The 17276-nt window shown below is 44.9% G+C and overlaps 1 pseudogene; it reads left to right on the forward strand.

Moving 5' to 3' along the window:
* LOC142045126 (uncharacterized) overlaps positions 1 to 17276 on the forward strand; it is a 37038-nt pseudogene that overhangs the window by 18726 nt on the left and 1036 nt on the right.

Here is a 17276-nt window from a genome sequence, read left to right on the forward strand (position 1 = left end):
TGCTCTGCTTTACCCTCTGGGAGGCAAGAGGTCACCTCGCACCGTTGTCTGCTCTGACTATGCACCCAAGCAGCACTTCTCCCAGCTGATTAGTTTCCCACTCCCCTCCTCTCGCTGCTTACCACAGTCTTGGAGAATTGACTCGGGCATAACCATCCTCTGCTACCAGATGTCGGAGTGGGGGTCGGTCCCGGAGTAACGATGAAATCTCAATATGAGTATAGTCATTCTCCTTTATTACAGGTTTTTACAGGGTTTATATAGAAAAAGGTGATAACACGCGCTAACTACAGCGTTATTATTGGCTAAGCTTCTATGTCCACGCGCCTTGATCATTACTCTAATTGGTACAATACCCCATTTCACGCGACACTATCTTATTCTCTATTGGCTGTGCAAGCTTCTTCACGAGGCATCCAGCAGTTACTTAGTTCATTCTTCAGCATCCAGGTGTTGTTTGTCAGGCTCTTATCTTCTTTTTCCCAGCGTACAAGGACACAGCGTCCATGTCCGTTTCAGCACTTTGTAAACTTATGCTTCGTTCGCACATACCGGCTGGATTGCTCATATGCCTTTGCCCAGCCAAGAAATCCTCAACAATTACCTGTTAAACAGACTGCCAATCTGGCTGAAGCCAGTGCTTCCGAAGAAGATGAAATAAAAGCTTTGGTGATACAGTCCTGCCATAAATATGATACAATCAAGTTAGTGTTGATCATGTCCAAACTGTTCTTTGAAGATTATGGATAAAGGGCAGAGATGTGTGTTTTAACAAGAGACACATGTGCCTAGCTTTTTCTTTTTTCCCCAAAAAACTTTTAGTTACATGAAGAAACCCTTGGGTCCACGTCCACCATCATATACTTGCTTTCATTGTGGAAGACTTAGCCACTACATAAAGAACTGCCCAACAAATGGGGTATGATTGTGGGGGACTTCTGGTGTTGCTCTAGTTGTTAATTGTTTTACCTTGGCAGGTACATAACAAATACATGAATACGCATATTAAGAATGGTTTCTCTTGGGGTGAAATGCAGAGGTTATATGGCAATGTTGCAAAGCCCTTCAAAATTCAAGGGGAAGATGGAATTATAAAGGAGAAATTTTCTTTCTAGGTCGTAGACATTAAATACGTCCATAGATCTTTCTCTGTGAACTTTCATGCATATTTTTATATACTTCAGTATTACTGGAAATTCTTCTGTTTTCCACTCTTTTTAATGGCAGTTCACAGTTTTTATTATTTTGTATAAAACCAAGACATTTCTCTTGACCCCATCTATTGAATATTTGCGTGTTTTAATTACACTAAGTCCCTGGTTGAGTATTGATGCCATTTCACGTTAGTCACTGAAGGTATATGCGTGAGGTATGAATTCAACCATCACCTATAGACAGTTGTCCTGGTTTCAGCTGGGATAGAGTTAATTGTCTTCCTAGTAGCTGGTACAGTGCTATGTTTTGAGTTCAGTATGTGAAGAATGTTGATAACACTGATGTTTTCGGTTGTTGCTCAGTAGTGTTTAGACTATAGTCAAGGATTTTTCAGCTTCTCATGCCCAGCCAGGGCATCTGACCCAAACTGGCCAATGGTGTATTCCATACCATGTGATGTCCCATCTAGTTTAGGAACTGGGAAGTGGGGGGCAGGGATTCGCCACTCAGGGACTGGCGGGGTGTCGGTCAGCGGGTGGTGAGCAATTGCCCTGTGCATCATTTGTACATTTCAATCCTTTTATTACTACTGTTGTCATTTTATTAGTGTTATCATTATCATTATTAGTTTCTTCTTTTCTGTTCTATTAAAATGTTCTTATCTCAACCCAGGAGTTTTACTTCTTTTCCTGATTTTCTCCCCCATCCCACTGGATGGGGGGGAGTGAGTGAGCGGCTGCGTGGTGCTTAGTTGCTGGCTGGGGTTAAACCACGACAACAGTGAATGTAGGTTTCTCAAGTGACTGATTCAGAGCACTGGATTAAGCTCTCACTCTGAATTGTGCTTTGGAGGAGGAGCAGCAGGTTTGTGTCTCTTCTCTGAGTGGATGGTGAGCTAAGGCATATGTCAGCCTTAAGGAACCTGAATTTAAGCCAAAGAATGTCACTCGAGTTCAAAACTCTGCTCAAGCCTTTGGAACATTCTGGCTATATTCATTTAGAAGAAGCAGTATTACAGTTGAGCAACCATTACGCTAGGTAAAAGGAGAGGATTCAAGGCTTTTGCTGCTTAAAATAATCAGGGAAATGCCATTCTAAGTGTGAGTCTTGAGGTACGTCTGCCTCTCTTTTCTTGAAGAGGACAAAAATTTTGAGACTGTTCCCAGAATTAAAAAAAAAAACACAGCAATTCCATGGAGTTTCATGATAGAGGTGCCCAATACAAAGGGTGCTATGCTGACAAACACTGAAAAAATAAGCAATACCAACTATTAATGCATAAGTATGGAATTAAGTGGACCGACCAAAAAGTGAAGGAGAGAAACCACACATAAATATCTTGAGTGGCAATGCAACCAAGTTGGCCAGCATCTGTCATTCCAAGGGAGGAAGCACTGTCATTGTATCTTAACCTGAAAATCTGTGATACTTCCTAATATTAAAAGAGGGTGGTCCTCCTGCTCATGCCCCTGGAAATTGGTTAAACTTGTGGTATGCTAAGAATCTGCGTTTCTGCAAAACATTTCAGTAGTGTTTACAGTGGAGTTGTTCTTGAAAGTTCATTTTCCTTCTGTTTTCTGTTTCAAAGGCTTCTTGCCAAATTTAGCAGGTAGCTGTTGGACTGAGATTTCCTCCCCTTCTGACTTTTATTAAATCTTATGTGTGAAACAGACTGAAGTTTTCCTGTTGCTATAAACTAAGAAAAAACTACTGTGTGTTGACAGGAGTGGCTGTTTTAAAATGCACTTTGTAGCACTTCCTTTTTTCCATCATGGATCTTCTTTTGTAGAAGCTGTAACATAGACTTATTCCTTTTAGAAAATGTAATTACTCGGAGACTACCTTTATCCTGATCCTGCAATTTACATTTATCCTCTGGCAAAGGAGAGGTGGGATTCATTTTGCCTGATTTCTAGCTGTCAAAAATTACTTTTCTAGTCTGAGCTTATTTCTTAGTTGATCCAATGAATGGGAGAGTTCTGCAGAAGGAAAATTGTTCCCCCCTCCCTCTTCTAGTGTTGTGGCTATAGAGAAAGTAGTTTAAACTAAGTGCCTATGTTTTAGAAGGCTAATGTGGAGTGAGGAGAATTCCATTTCCTATCTTCCTTTGAAAAGATCCAGAGCTTGGAAAAGTTTTCCTTTACCCATCTTTAACTTGTTTCTTTTTCCTTCCCCACCCCTCCTCCAGGGAAGCTTATGCTAGAGGAAAGAAGGAAAAGCCTCCCTTTTTACCAGAGGAGCCATCCTCCTCCTCCTCCAATGATCCTGTACCAGAAGAGTTGTTATGTCTCATTTGTAAGCATATAATGACTCGTGCAGCTGTTATTCCCTGCTGTGGAAACAGTTATTGTGACAAATGTAAGTGTTACTCCCATGTTTGTTAATTCAAAACATCACATCTGATTTTCTGAAAGCAGAAAGAGGAGATAATGAAATTACTTTGTTACCAGTTCTATTTAATATTTAAGTATACGCTCAATATGAAAGCGCTCTTCTTGTATAAAGGGGAAAAAGAAGCCAGGAAGCTTTTTCCCCTTTTTACGTGTCTAGTTAAATCTTCTTGACATGTAGAAGGCTGAATATGAGAAGAGTAGCTAATTCTGCAGGTGATTACAGTGTTAGATATTGAATAAGTTTAGTTTGTCCACAGCCCTTTCTTTCATACTAAATTATATAGCCAACTCCGGGCACTTATGGTGGTCTGCAACAATCGGATAGTTAAGCATTTAATCCACATTCTTCTCCATGGAAGAGTTGGTTAAAACCTTCAGAACTCAAACCTACTAATGTTTTTTTGAGATGTGTTTTATTCATTAACCTTGAGGTTGGGGACTTCTCGCTGTACTAGATAGTAGGAAAAAGACTAGTTGAAACATCAAGACACAGCCTATGCTACATCTTCAGATGTTACAATAGTGAAATATCAAAACTGTATAGTTATTTGCTGTATACTAGAATTTTTTTACACTATTGAATATTTCTAGCTTCATGCTCTCAATTGAAGACCATATTCACCCATTAATCATATATGAGTTTTTATAATTAATTAGAACCCCCAAAACTTCCTTAGTTTGGCTAAATACAATTTTGATTATTCTAATTATACACAGTTATTAGAACAGCATTACTGGAATCTGAGGAACATACATGCCCTATGTGGCATCGGACAGATGTTTTGCCTAATACTTTAATTGCCAACATGTGCCTACACCAGGTAACGTGATGACATTTACATAAAGGGCTTGTAAGAAAAAGCTATTTGTAAAAAGCTGAAAGGGAAGAAAATACTAATTTACGTCTCCTTAAGCAAGGTGTAATTGTATAAGGCTAAATTTACTTTTCAAATACATTATCTGTTGTTGTCACAGCTTACAACTCTAGAGACAACCTGGCAAATTCAGGTCACACTTTTGTTTAACATGATTGCCTCGCTTTCAAATTCGGTGTTAACACTGAAGTACATTACATACAGTTACTCTGAGTTACCAGTCATTAGTATCAGTGTTTAATGCGATGTGTTCAAATATCTGTATGTTGGTTTCTTTTAGAACTGATAGCATTTACAGGAATACACAAGCAGTTTTCCTCTTTGAAGGCTTTTGTTTGTATATCTGCTGAAGTTTCATCTTACCTTTTTTGTAAATGTTTTTCTGCTTCCAGGCTGTGAACACCTTCAAGAGTGGAGCTGGCTACACAAAAAGGCTCCGTCAACAGATTCGGCAGCAACAACAGCAGCAGCTGCCACCGCCTCCACCACCACTCGATACTGTTATACCTCCTGCTGCTCTGGTGACTGCTGCTGAACCTTCTATATCTTCCTCTCTGTCAACCAGCAGTTCGTTGAAAGAGAAGGTAAGCTTTATTTCAACATATGCAGCGATTCTTATATTTTAGTAGAGCTTATTTCCAACTGTCTGTGTTTATTCACAAGGGCTATCAGGTTCCTGTGCGAAGACAGCCAGCATTAGCAAGTCGTCTGGGCCCTCAAAGACAATCAATACCCACCACTGGTAAGGAACTGTAACTTTAGAATGTCTTTTAAAAAATGATCTTCAGATAAACCAAATGGGATTTTTTGCTTTTTCCTCTCTCCACTCCAAAAGGTCATCCAGCGAGAGCCAGTACAATTTGCTCAGCAGGTGGCAGAGCAGGCTGGGGACTCTAAGTATTCTACAGAAATCCAATGCATTACTATTTGTAAGCTGTTAAACAAGGCCATAGCACTTAAATTCTGCAACAGCTGAATTATAATGAAGTAAGTATGCAGAAGATAGTTGCGGAGAATACAAGCAGTCATTAATTTTTAAATGGCCTAATTTGAATTGGGTTTAACAAATGGAATCTGTGCTTGCAGTAAAATTATTTAAAATAAAACTCAAGTACCTGATTGAAAAGAGGACTCTGAAAAAGGAACTCTTTGGGAGGAAACCATAATTACATATCAGAATTAAAAACATTTAAAGGCTCAGGTGGAAAGCCACCCTTTTGATTTCTGGCTGAACAGGGCTGTAGAAATTGATTTCTAGAATCCCCTAATAATTTGACCTGAATTTGCCAGGGTGTCTCTAAAGAGTTGTAAGCTGTGACAACAACAGATAATGTATTTGAAAAGTAAATTTAGCCTTATACAATTACACCTTGCTTAAGGAGACGTAAATTAGTATTTTCTTCCCTTTCAGCTTTTTACAAATAGCTTTTTCTTACAAGCCCTTTATGTAAATGTCATCATGTTACCTGGTGTAGGCACGTGTTGGCAATTAAAGTATTAGGCAAAACATCTGTCCGATGCCACATAGGGCATGTATGTTCCTCAGATTCCAGTAATGCTGTTCTAATAACTGTGTATAATTAGAATAATCAAAATTGTATTTAGCCAAACTAAGGAAGTTTTGGGGGTTCTAATAGAAGTCAGCCTCCAACATTCTTTTTATAACAACTTAGTTGACACTGATTGAGCAAATTCTTAGAAAAGTCAACACTCCTATTTTATGTCAATTTTGAGTTTCTTCAATTTAGTCAGCCCAAATAGCCAAGCTGCTTTCTCTCAGTTGGAGAGAGAGGAGTCTGTTGTATCTATTATTGCAGTGTCAGGTCAGTCCTTCCTTTTGGAAGATATGTGTTATAGATAGATTGTAAGGGTGCACTGTGTTTATAAAATCTTAAAGATAAACCAGAACAAAACCCCGGATCCATCCCACAGATTGTCTAAAATCTCCAATTCAGGAAGCAAGAAAATAACAATTCAGGGACAAGAGCAGGCCAAATACATCATCGTGAGGCAACAGCATAGGAAGCATACGTGGAAGAAGATAAAACAAGTTCGAGAGATGAGTTATTATCTGTGCTATACGGGATGCTGGCACTGCTTTCAGGCTACCAACCCAGCTTCAAGGCAGAAAAAAAAGTGGCTTTCTCTGAATGCTGGCATCAGGAACAAGGTGCTTTAACTTGCCAGCAGATCTCTGCAGGCTTTTTTTAGCATGAGTTTGTGCAGTAGGAATCAAGGGTGTAGCTGGTGTTACTTCAGTGAAGGTCACAGGATTTGGGGGTTTTCTTGCTTGGTTGGATTTGGTTTGTTTGTTGTTTGGCGGTTTGGTTTTGTTTTGTTTTGTGCTATCAATTTGGAGGGTTCAGGAGCTGATTTACATTCATTCCTCCTCCAAAGTGCTGAGGGTAGAAAAGGCTGGAGTGAAAAATTTCTACCCAGCTGGAGGCAGGCTGACCTCATGAGTCGGAGAGATGCATTCACAGTGAAGGCTCATACACTGTCCTGATGGTTGAAGGCAACTCCCTGAACTGTAATAGTGTGAACTTACCCGTTGTCTCTCGGAGTATGCAGGATAAATGGCTTGCAGCTTTGTGAAGCTATAAACAAGTGACAAAACTTGGAACAAATTGGTTTAACTTCTTGTATAAAATTAGGATCTCTTGGAACTGAAGTCTGTTGGAGCTGTTCACTGTGGTGGACAAATCATAGCAAGAGTTGGCAAAATATTAAACTGCCAGAGACTTCTCATTTAAACAGAAGGCTGATGGATGAATAGGTATTATGCCATGCATGCTACTTTCTCTTTTAAGATCTCTTCTTTGTATATGCCTGGCAGTCTGGTACAGTTGAGAGAAAGAAATAAGATATATATCTATTTATTTATTTAATTAATTCCAAAAAGGGAACAAATTCTATTGGGCATAAGTCATTCTCAGTAAAGCTTTCCAAGTGCCATTTTCCTCAACTTTTAAGTTGTGAGATCAAATTTTCAGTAATACATGCAGGCAACTGAAAAACATCTGCTCTTGACTAAGAGAATTTGCTGTTGATAATATCTGCTATATCTAATTGATATTGTCCTTTATGTCAATCTCTAATTATAGCCTCTGTAGGAAGAATGGGGCAACGAAAGGCAGATGGTGGCCTTCTGTACCCTGGAAAGATCTTGGATGCTAGCAAAGTCTAAAACCCATTGTCCTGGTTTCAGCTGGGATAGAATTAACTGTCTTCCTAGTAGCTGGTACAGTGCTGTGTTTTGAGTTCAGTATGTGAAGAATGTTGATAACACTGATGTTTGCAGTTGTTGCTCAGTAGTGTTTAGACTATAGTCAAGGATTTTTCAGCTTCTCATGCCCAGCCAGGGCACCTGACCCAAACTGGCCAACAGTGTATTCCATACCATGGGACGTCCCATCTAGTTTAGGAACTGGGAAGGGGGGGCAGGGAATCGCCGCTCGGGGACTGGCTGGGTGTCAGTCGGCGGGTGGTGAGCAATTGCCCTGTGCATCATTTGTACATTTCAATCCTTTTATTACTACTGTTGTCATTTTATTAGTGTTATCATTACCATTATTAGTTTCTTCTTTTCTGTTCTATTAAACCGTTCTTATCTCAACCCACGAGTTTTACTTCTTTTCCCGATTTTCTCCCCCATCCCACTGGATGGGGGGGAGTGAGTGAGCGGCTGCGTGGTGCTTAGTTGCTGGCTGGGGTTAAACCACGACAGTCCATTTTGGCACCCAACGTGGGGCATGAAGGGTTGAGATAACGACAAACCTGACCAGAGCTTGTTAAAACAAATTTGTTCTAAGCATTCATTATGTTGATTTATGTATTAGAGTTGTTGCTCTGGTTTTTAAAGCTCTGTTATGTATCTCCTTGCTTGCTGTATGTAGTTCCTCTTCTACTGCTTATCATCAGTGGGAGGTGGATTAAGGTTTTCGCTTTGATGTATGGTATAACTCTGGTTTATGGTATGATAAAGTCATCAGCTGTGGGATTAATCCCGTATTTGCACTTAGCATTGTCACCTTTATACTGCGGGAGCCGTTTGTGGGAAACTATTAATAATTATACCATTTACCTTTCCTCCATGGAAAACCAGTCTGTGGGTGGGGTACCTTTCTTCCCCTCTCCTTTCTCCTTCAGTCCAGTTACAATGGTGTTTGAGAATTTTGAGAAATTTGAATACTCCTGGAATGTTGGGACTAGCACGGTCCTAGCCCTACTGCTAGGAATTAGTATACTTCTGAATGTGGTTCAGCTCTCGTTTAAGGTTAAACAGCTATTTAAGAAGATCACCCAGAGATGTGCCCCAAGGCTGGATAATTATGATTGGCAGGGTGTGTGGGGTAGTATGGGCAAGTACCTAGAAAAGTGGGCACCTCCAATGTTTTGGAAATTCACCCCTGAACAAGTGCAGGATCCAGAAGAACTAGTAAAATATTTGGAAAAGGTATGCTGTCACCCCGGCAGCTCCAGAGAGATACAAATCACTGCAACGTGCTGGGGCCTGGCCCATGCCTATCGAGCCCTGTTCGACACCATTCAGTACCCCCAAGGGGAAGAGAAAGTCTCTGGACCTAACAACAAAATTATGAGCACCGCAGCCACCCAAACCTTGGCAACGGGCACTGCAGTCCCTCCAGCCCCGGCAAGGAGCATTGCAGGCACCCAGACCTTGGCGACAGGCACCGTGACCCCTCCAGCCCCAGCGATGAGAACTCGGGCTACCCAAACCTCAACAACAGGCACTGCAGCCCCTCCAGCCCCGGCAATGAGCACAGCAGCTACCCAAACCTCGGCGACGGGCACTATGGTCCCTCCAGCCCCAGCGATGAGTACTGCTGCTACCCAAACCTCGGCAACAGACACTGTGGTTATCCAAAACCCGGTGCGCGATACTGCAACTGAACCAGCGGACCAACCTGCACCAGCATCAGTTGGCCCTGTACAGAAAAGGAAATATACAAAAAAATCAGTTCGCTTAGCGAAGGATGAAGATGAACCAGGGTCATCATGGGAACCGGAGGAAGAGGCAGAACCAGAGGTAATAACCCAGTCCCTATCCTTGAGTGAGCTGCGGGATTTACGAAAAGACTTTGGCTGCCATATAGGTGAGCATATTATCACCTGGGTCCTCTGATGCTGGGACAATGGGGCTAATAGCTTGGAATTAGAAGGTAGGGAAGCCAAGCAGCTGGGATCGCTTGCCATGGAAGGTGGCATTGACAAAGCAATTGGAAGAGGGACACAAGCCATCAGCCTCTGGAGGCGACTCCTGTTAAGTGTGAAGGAAAGGTACCCCTTCAAGGAAGATGTTATATGTCAATCAAGCAAGTGGACCACCATGGAAAAAGGTATTCAATATCTGAGGGAATTAGCTGTGCTAGAGACGATTCATCATGACCTGGACAACCCACAATTACCCAAAGTTCCAGACGAAGTCCAATGCACACGACCCATGTGGCGGAAGTTTGTACGGAGCGCACCATCATCCTATGCCAACGCATTGGCAATAATGGCCTGGAAGGATGAAGAGGCACTGACAGTGGAGGAAGTGGCTCGCCAACTCCATCAATACGAAGAAAATCTCTCCTCCTCCCTACAAGCTTGCATTGCGGCTGTGGAGAAGCTGTCCGAGGATTTCCAGCAATTCAAAGAGGATATGTCCTACTCCACACGTGTAAGGACCAATGTCTCAGCTATTAGAAGTGAGGGTTCCTCTGCCCAAGAGAGACAATATAGAAGGTACACCCCAAGAGATGCCCTGTGGTTTTACCTATGTGATCAGGGAGAGGACATGAGGAAATGGGACAGAAAACCTACCTCGGTCCTAAATGCACGGGTACTCGAGCTGCGAGGAAAAACCACCACAAAAAAGGGATTCTACCAGGAAAAATGCCGCTCCAGTTTCCAAACAGAGTAGAAGGGTGTGATGGGTTAACCCTGGCTGAATGCCAGGTGCCCATCAAAGCCGTTCTATCACTCCCCCATCCTCAGCTGGACAGGGGAGAGAAAAAAATATAACAAAAGCTTGCGGGTCGAGATAAGGACAGGAGAGATCATTCACTAATTACCGTCACGGGCAAAACAGACTCAGCTTAGGGAAAATTAGCTCAATTTATTACAAATCAGCCAGAGTAAGGTAATGAGAAATAAAACCAAATCTCAGAACACCTTCCCACCACCCCTCCCTTCTTCCCGGGCACAACTTCACTCTCGGATTTCTCCACCAAGCCCCCCCCAGTGGCACAAGGGGGACAGGGATGGGGTTTACGGTCATCACACACTATTTTCTGCTGCTTCACCTCCTCAGGGCAAGGACTCATCACACTCTTCCCCCGCTCCAGCGTGGGGTCCCACCCACGGGAGACAGTCCTCCACGAACGTCTCCAATGTGGGCCATTCCCACGGGCTGCAGTTCTTCATGAACTGCTCCAGCATGGGTCCTTTCCACGGTGTGCAGTCCTTCAGGAGCACACTGCTCCAGCGCGGGTCCCCCATGGGGTCACAAGTCCTGCCAGAAAAACTGCTCCACGGGCTCCTCTCTCCGCAGATCCGCAGGTCCTGCCAGGAACCTGCTCCAGTGCGGGGTTCCCACAGGGTCACAGCCTCCTTCGGGAACCCACCTGCTCCGGCGTGGGGTCCTCCACGGGCTGCAGGTGGAGATCTGCTCCACCGTGGACCTCCCTGGGCTGCAGGGGGACAGCCTGCCTCATCAGGGTCTTCACCACGGGCTGCAGGGGAATCTTCGCTCCGGCACCTGGAGCATCTCCTCCCCCTCCTTCTTCACTGACCTTGGTGTCCACAGGCTTGTTTCTCTTACATGTTCTCACTCCTCTCTCCAGCGGCTGTTTCTCACTGTCCCAACTTTTTTTCCTTCTTAAAAATGTTATCACAGAGGCGTTACCACTATCGCTGATTGGCTCGGCCTTGGCCGGCGGCAGGTCCGTCTCAGAGCCGACTGGTATGGGCTCGCTCTCTCTCGAACACAGGGGAAGCTTCCAGCAGCTTCTTACAGAAGCCATCCCTGTAACCCCCCCCACTACCAAAACCTTGCCACATAAAACCAATACAAAGGGCTGATCTTATTTCCGATCCCCTTGAAGGGACTTCTGAGCCAATTTTACGAGAAGTGAATACTGAATACTCTGACCAGAATTAGAGGGGCCCTGCCTCCAGCCAGGTGGAGGAAAGGGATAACCGGGTCTATTGGACTGTGTGGATTCGATGGCCTGGCACGTCAGACCCACAGGGGTATAAGGCTGTAGTAGACACCGGCGCACAGTGCACTCTAATGCCATCAAGTTACAAAGGGACAGAATCCATTTGTATTTCTGGTGTGACAGGGGGATCCCAAGAATTAACTGTATTGGAAGCTGAAGTAAGCCTAACTGGAAATGAATGGCAGAAATACCCCATTGTGACTGGTCCAGAGGCTCCGTGTATCCTTGGCATAGACTATCTCAGGAGAGGGTATTTTAAGGACCCGAAGGGGTATCGATGGGCTTTCAGCATAGCTGCCTTGGAGACGGAGGGCACTGAACAGCTGTCTACCCTGCCTGGTCTCTCTCAAGACCCTTCGATTGTGGGGTTGCTCAAGATTGAAGAACAACAAGTGCCAATTGCTACCACGACGGTGTACCGTCGGCAATATCGCACCAACCGAGACTCTCTGATTCTCATCCACAAGTTGATTCGCCAACTGGAGAGCCAAGGAGTGATCAGCAAAACTCGCTCACCCTTTAATAGTCCCATATGGCCAGTGCGGAAGTCTAATGGGGAGTGGAGACTAACAGTTGACTATCGCAGCCTGAATGAAGTTACGCCACCGCTGAGTGCTGCCATTCCAGATATGCTAGAACTTCAATACGAACTAGAGTCAAAGGCAGCCAAGTGGTATGCCACAACTGACATTGCTAATGTGTTTTTCTCAATCCCTCTGGCAGCAGAGTGTCGTCCACAATTTGCCTTTACTTGGAGGGGTGTCCAGTACACTTGGAATCGATTGCCCCAGGGGTGGAAACACAGTCCCACCACTTGCCATGGACTAATCCAGACTGCACTGGAAAAAGGTGAAGCTCCGGAACACCTGCAATACATTGATGACATCATCGTATGGGGCAACACGGCAGAAGAAGTCTTTGAGAAAGGGAAGAAAATAATCCAAATCCTTCTGAAAGCCGGTTTTGCCATAAAAGAAAGTAAGGTCAAGGGTCCTGCACAGGAGATCCAGGTTTTGGGAATAAAATGGCAAGATGGACGTCGTCAGATCCCAATGGACGTGGTTAACAAAATAGAAGCTATGTCTCCCCCGACTAATAAAAAGGACACACAGGCCTTCTTAGGTATCGTGGGGTTTTGGAGAATGTATATTCCAAATTACAGTTTGATTGTAAGTCCTCTCTACCAAGTTACCCGGAAGAAGAATGATTTTAAATGGGGCCCTGAACAACAACAAGCCTTTGAACAAATTAAACGGGAGATTGTTCATGCCGTAGCCCTTGGGCCAGTCTGGACAGGACAAGATGTTAAAAATGTGCTCTATACTGCAGCTGGGGAGAATGGCCCTACCTGGAGCCTCTGGCAGAAAGCACCTGGGGAGACCCGAGGCCGACCCCTGGGGTTTTGGAGTCGGGGATATCGGGGATCCGAGGCTCGCTATACTCCAACTGAAAAAGAGATATTGGCAGCTTATGAAGGAGTTCGAGCTGCCTCAGAAGTGGTTGGTACTGAGACACAGCTCCTCTTAGCACCCCGACTGCCAGTGCTGGGCTGGATGTTCAAAGGGAGGGTCTCCTCTACACATCACGCGACTGACGCCACGTGGAGTAAGTGGATCGCACTGATCACACAACAGGCTTGCATAGGAAACCCCAGTCGCCCAGGAATTTTAGAAGTGATCACAGACTGGCCAGAAGGCAAAGATTTTGGAATGTCGCCAGAGGAGGAGGTGGCACGTGCTGAAGAAGCCCCGCTGTATAATAAACTGCCAGAAAATGAGAGGCAATATGCCCTGTTCACTGATGGGTCCTGTCGCATTGTGGGAAAGCATCGGAGGTGGAAGGCTGCTGTATGGAGTCCTACATGACAAGTTGCAGAAACTGCTGAAGGAGAAGGTGAATCGAGTCAGTTTGCAGAGGTGAAAGCCATCCAACTAGCATTAGATATTGCTGAAAGAGAAAAGTGGCCAGTGCTCTATCTCTATACTGACTCATGGATGGTGGCAAATGCCCTGTGGGGGTGGTTACAGCAATGGAAGCAGAGCAACTGGCAGCGCAGAGGTAAACCCATTTGGGCTGCCGCACTGTGGCAAGATATTGTGTCCCGGCTAGAGAATCTGGTTGTAAAAGTACATCATGTAGATGCTCACGTACCCAAGGGTCGGGCCACTGAAGAACATCGAAACAACGAACAGGTGGATCAGGCTGCCAAGATTGAAGTGGCTCAGGTGGACCTGGACTGGCAACATAAGGGTGAGCTATTTATGGGTCCGTGGGCCCATGATACTTCAGGCCACCAGGGAAGAGATGCAACATATAGATGGGCTCGAGATCAAGGGGTGGATCTGACCATGGACACTATCACGCAGGTTTTCCATGAATGTGAAACATGTGCTGCAATTAAGCAAGCCAAGCAGTTAAAGCCCCTGTGGTATGGAGGGCGCTGGCTGAAATATAAATTTGGGGAAGCCTGGCAGATTGACTATATCACACTCCCACAAACTTGCCAAGGCAAGCGCTATGTGCTGACAATGGTGGAAGCAACCACCGGATGGCTGGAAACATATTCTGTACCCCATGCCACTGCCCAGAACACTATCCTGGGCCTTGAGAATCAGGTCTTGTGGCGACATGGTACCCCAGAAAGAATTGAGTCAGACAACGGGACTCATTTCCGAAACAACCTCATAGACACCTGGGCCAAAGAACATGGCATTGAGTGGGTATATCATATCCCCTATCGTGCACCAGCCTCTGGAAAAATTGAGCGATACAATGGACTGTTAAAGACTACATTGAAAGCAATGGTGGGCGGAACTTTCAAACATTGGGATACGCATTTAGCAAAAGCCACCTGGTTAGTCAACACCAGAGGATCTGCCAATCGGAGTGGCCCTGCCCAATCAGACCTTTTACATACTGTAGAAGGGGATAAAGTCCCTGTAGTGCACATGAAAAATATGTTAGGGAAAACAGTCTGGGTTACTCCTGCCTCAGGCAAAGGTAAACCTATGCGTGGGATTGCTTTTGCTCAAGGGCCTGGGTGCACTTGGTGGGTGATGCGAAAAGATGGAGAAGTTCGATGTGTGCCTCAAGGGGATTTGATTTTAGGTGAAAATAGCCAAAATTAAACTGTATGATATTAGTTGCTATATAACCCTGCTGCTGTATGTTATCATTACTATAATTGTTATATGCTATATCCATAGTACTATAGTAAGAATCACTTGGATCAAGCAAGAAAGAACTGTGATAAAACTGAGCAAAGCACAGTAGTGATGGAACCAGAACTGACTCCAGCATGCAACAATCCTACGGTGCACACCATCCTCCTGCTGCGTCAAATGTCATCTGCTTGTCACACAGCACTGAAGCCCGATTCTGCTCTACCAGCTAAGAGGACTTTGCACCATCCCTCCTGCCCAGACAGACTGGTATGACAGATGGAGCCCAGAGTCGGAAACTAAATGAACTCAACAAACATTTTATGAACATAACCCATGAAATAAAGGAATGATATCTCTGTGTGTGTATACTTTTATATATATATATATATATATATCACTGTTCATATGTCTCAAAGGGATGGAAAGGTGGTGATGATTGATCAGAATGTAACTAAAGGTATGGGAACTGAGCATGACGTCAATGGTATAGAATAAGGGGTGGATACTGTCCTGGTTTCAGCTGGGATAGAGTTAACTGTCTTCCTAGTAGCTGGTACAGTGCTATGTTTTGAGTTCAGTATGTGAAGAATGTTGATAACACTGATGTTTGCAGTTGTTGCTCAGTAGTGTTTAGACTATAGTCAAGGATTTTTCAGCTTCTCATGCCCAGCCAGGGCACCTAACCCAAACTGGCCAACGGTGTATTCCATACCATGGGACGTCCCATCTAGTTTAGGAACTGGGAAGTGGGGGCAGGGAATCGCTGCTCAGGGACTAGCTGGGTGTCGGTCGGCGGGTGGTGAGCAATTGCCCTGCGCATCATTTGTACGTTTCAATCCTTTTATTACTACTGTTGTCATTTTATTAGTGTTATCATTATCATTATTAGTTTCTTCTTTTCTGTTCTATTAAACCGTTCTTATCTCAACCCACGAGTTTTACTTCTTTTCCTGATTTTCTCCCCCATCCCACTGGATAGGGGAGAGTGAGTGAGTGGCTACGTGGTGCTTAGTTGCTGGCTGGGGTTAAACCACGACAAGAGTCTTGTTTCTGCTATAAACCCTGGGACACTTGAGAGAGCAGGGAGCCTTGAGGTGCTGCTGGAGACTCACCTTAGTAGCTGCTGGCAGAAGAGGGCAAGGGCAGAGTAAGGAATGAGCCCTGGTTCAGGGCTTGCAGTGCGGTCCAAGAAGTGAAGGACATGGTAGGGAAGAGGCAGAAGGTAAGACCCTAACCTTGGTCTTCCTTGCCATGATCCATTCAGAGCAGATGTCACTGCTTCATGATGAGGACTGTAGGTTTGTGTTGGATGTGCTGAGGGTGAGTGAATGCTGGGTCTTATTACTCAATCTGCTGGGTCTTTAAACGGAAGAAATGAGAGCATAGAGACCTGACTCTCAGCCTTGTCCTTTCCTGCACGTCTTCTCACCCCAGCTCCCCACTTATCATAGACTCTCCTGAGCCCCTGGCACTGCACAGTGAAATCCCAGGGAGAGCCCTGGGACACTCTCCCACCTTGGCTGGGCAGCAGGGGAGCATTCGGGCAGGCTGTGTGGGGCCAGATAGCCTGTGCCCTTCACTTCATCATTCACAGGGCTATTTCAATTGTCTCTTGGTTTCTTTTTCTTTTTTGTTGTGGCTGGGTTTTGCTTGCTTTCTCACTCTCAGAATTATGATGATGTAGGATTTGTTCTGCAACGCTCAGCTTTCTCAGTCCCATGCAGTGGAGATGGCTGGGCCTATACGTTATTCTGAGTAGCTTTTGGCAAACTCTCAGAAGAGTTCCTGTGATCATCAGCACTGGAAGAAACGCATTCCAGCCCAAGTGGTGGTTGTGAGACACTTGGAGGGAATTGCTCTTGCAGAGAGCTGTGTTTCTCGGGCATGAGCTTTCTCCAATCATGCGCTGAGGCATGTCCCTGACATTGTCCGTGCCCCTGACCCTGATGCTGTCCCACCTCACTCCCAGGCCTCCTGGGGATGCCCTGCTCAGTGTCCCACTTTTTCACTTGTGCCCCACAAGCACAGCTGGCCATGCTGGGGTCCTGCTGCTGGGCTGGGATTTGCATGCAGGCAGTCTCAAAGCCCTCAGGAACCACTGCTCAGGAGGGAAAAAATGGAAAGTAGCTTTCAATCACAGAATCATGGAGCAGCTCAGCTTGGCAGCCACCCCAGGATGTCATCCAGTCCAACCGCCCCTTCTTAAAAGCAGGGTCAGCTAGAGCATGTGGCTTGGGACTATGTCCCGTCAAGTTTTCAATTCCCACAAGGATGGAGCTTCCGTAACCTCTCTGGGCAAACTGTTCCAGTGTTTGACCACCCTATCTTTAAATGGAATTTCCTGTATTTCAATGTGTCCTTTCTTCATGGCACCACTGAAAAAAGCCTGGGATTTTTCTCCTTAATCCTTCTCGTTACTCCTCCCTTCACAACTTCTCCCATGTGGCTTGGTTACCTCAG

This window comes from Buteo buteo, chromosome 27, assembly GCF_964188355.1.
Source record: "Buteo buteo chromosome 27, bButBut1.hap1.1, whole genome shotgun sequence".
Classification (NCBI taxonomy): domain Eukaryota; kingdom Metazoa; phylum Chordata; class Aves; order Accipitriformes; family Accipitridae; genus Buteo; species Buteo buteo.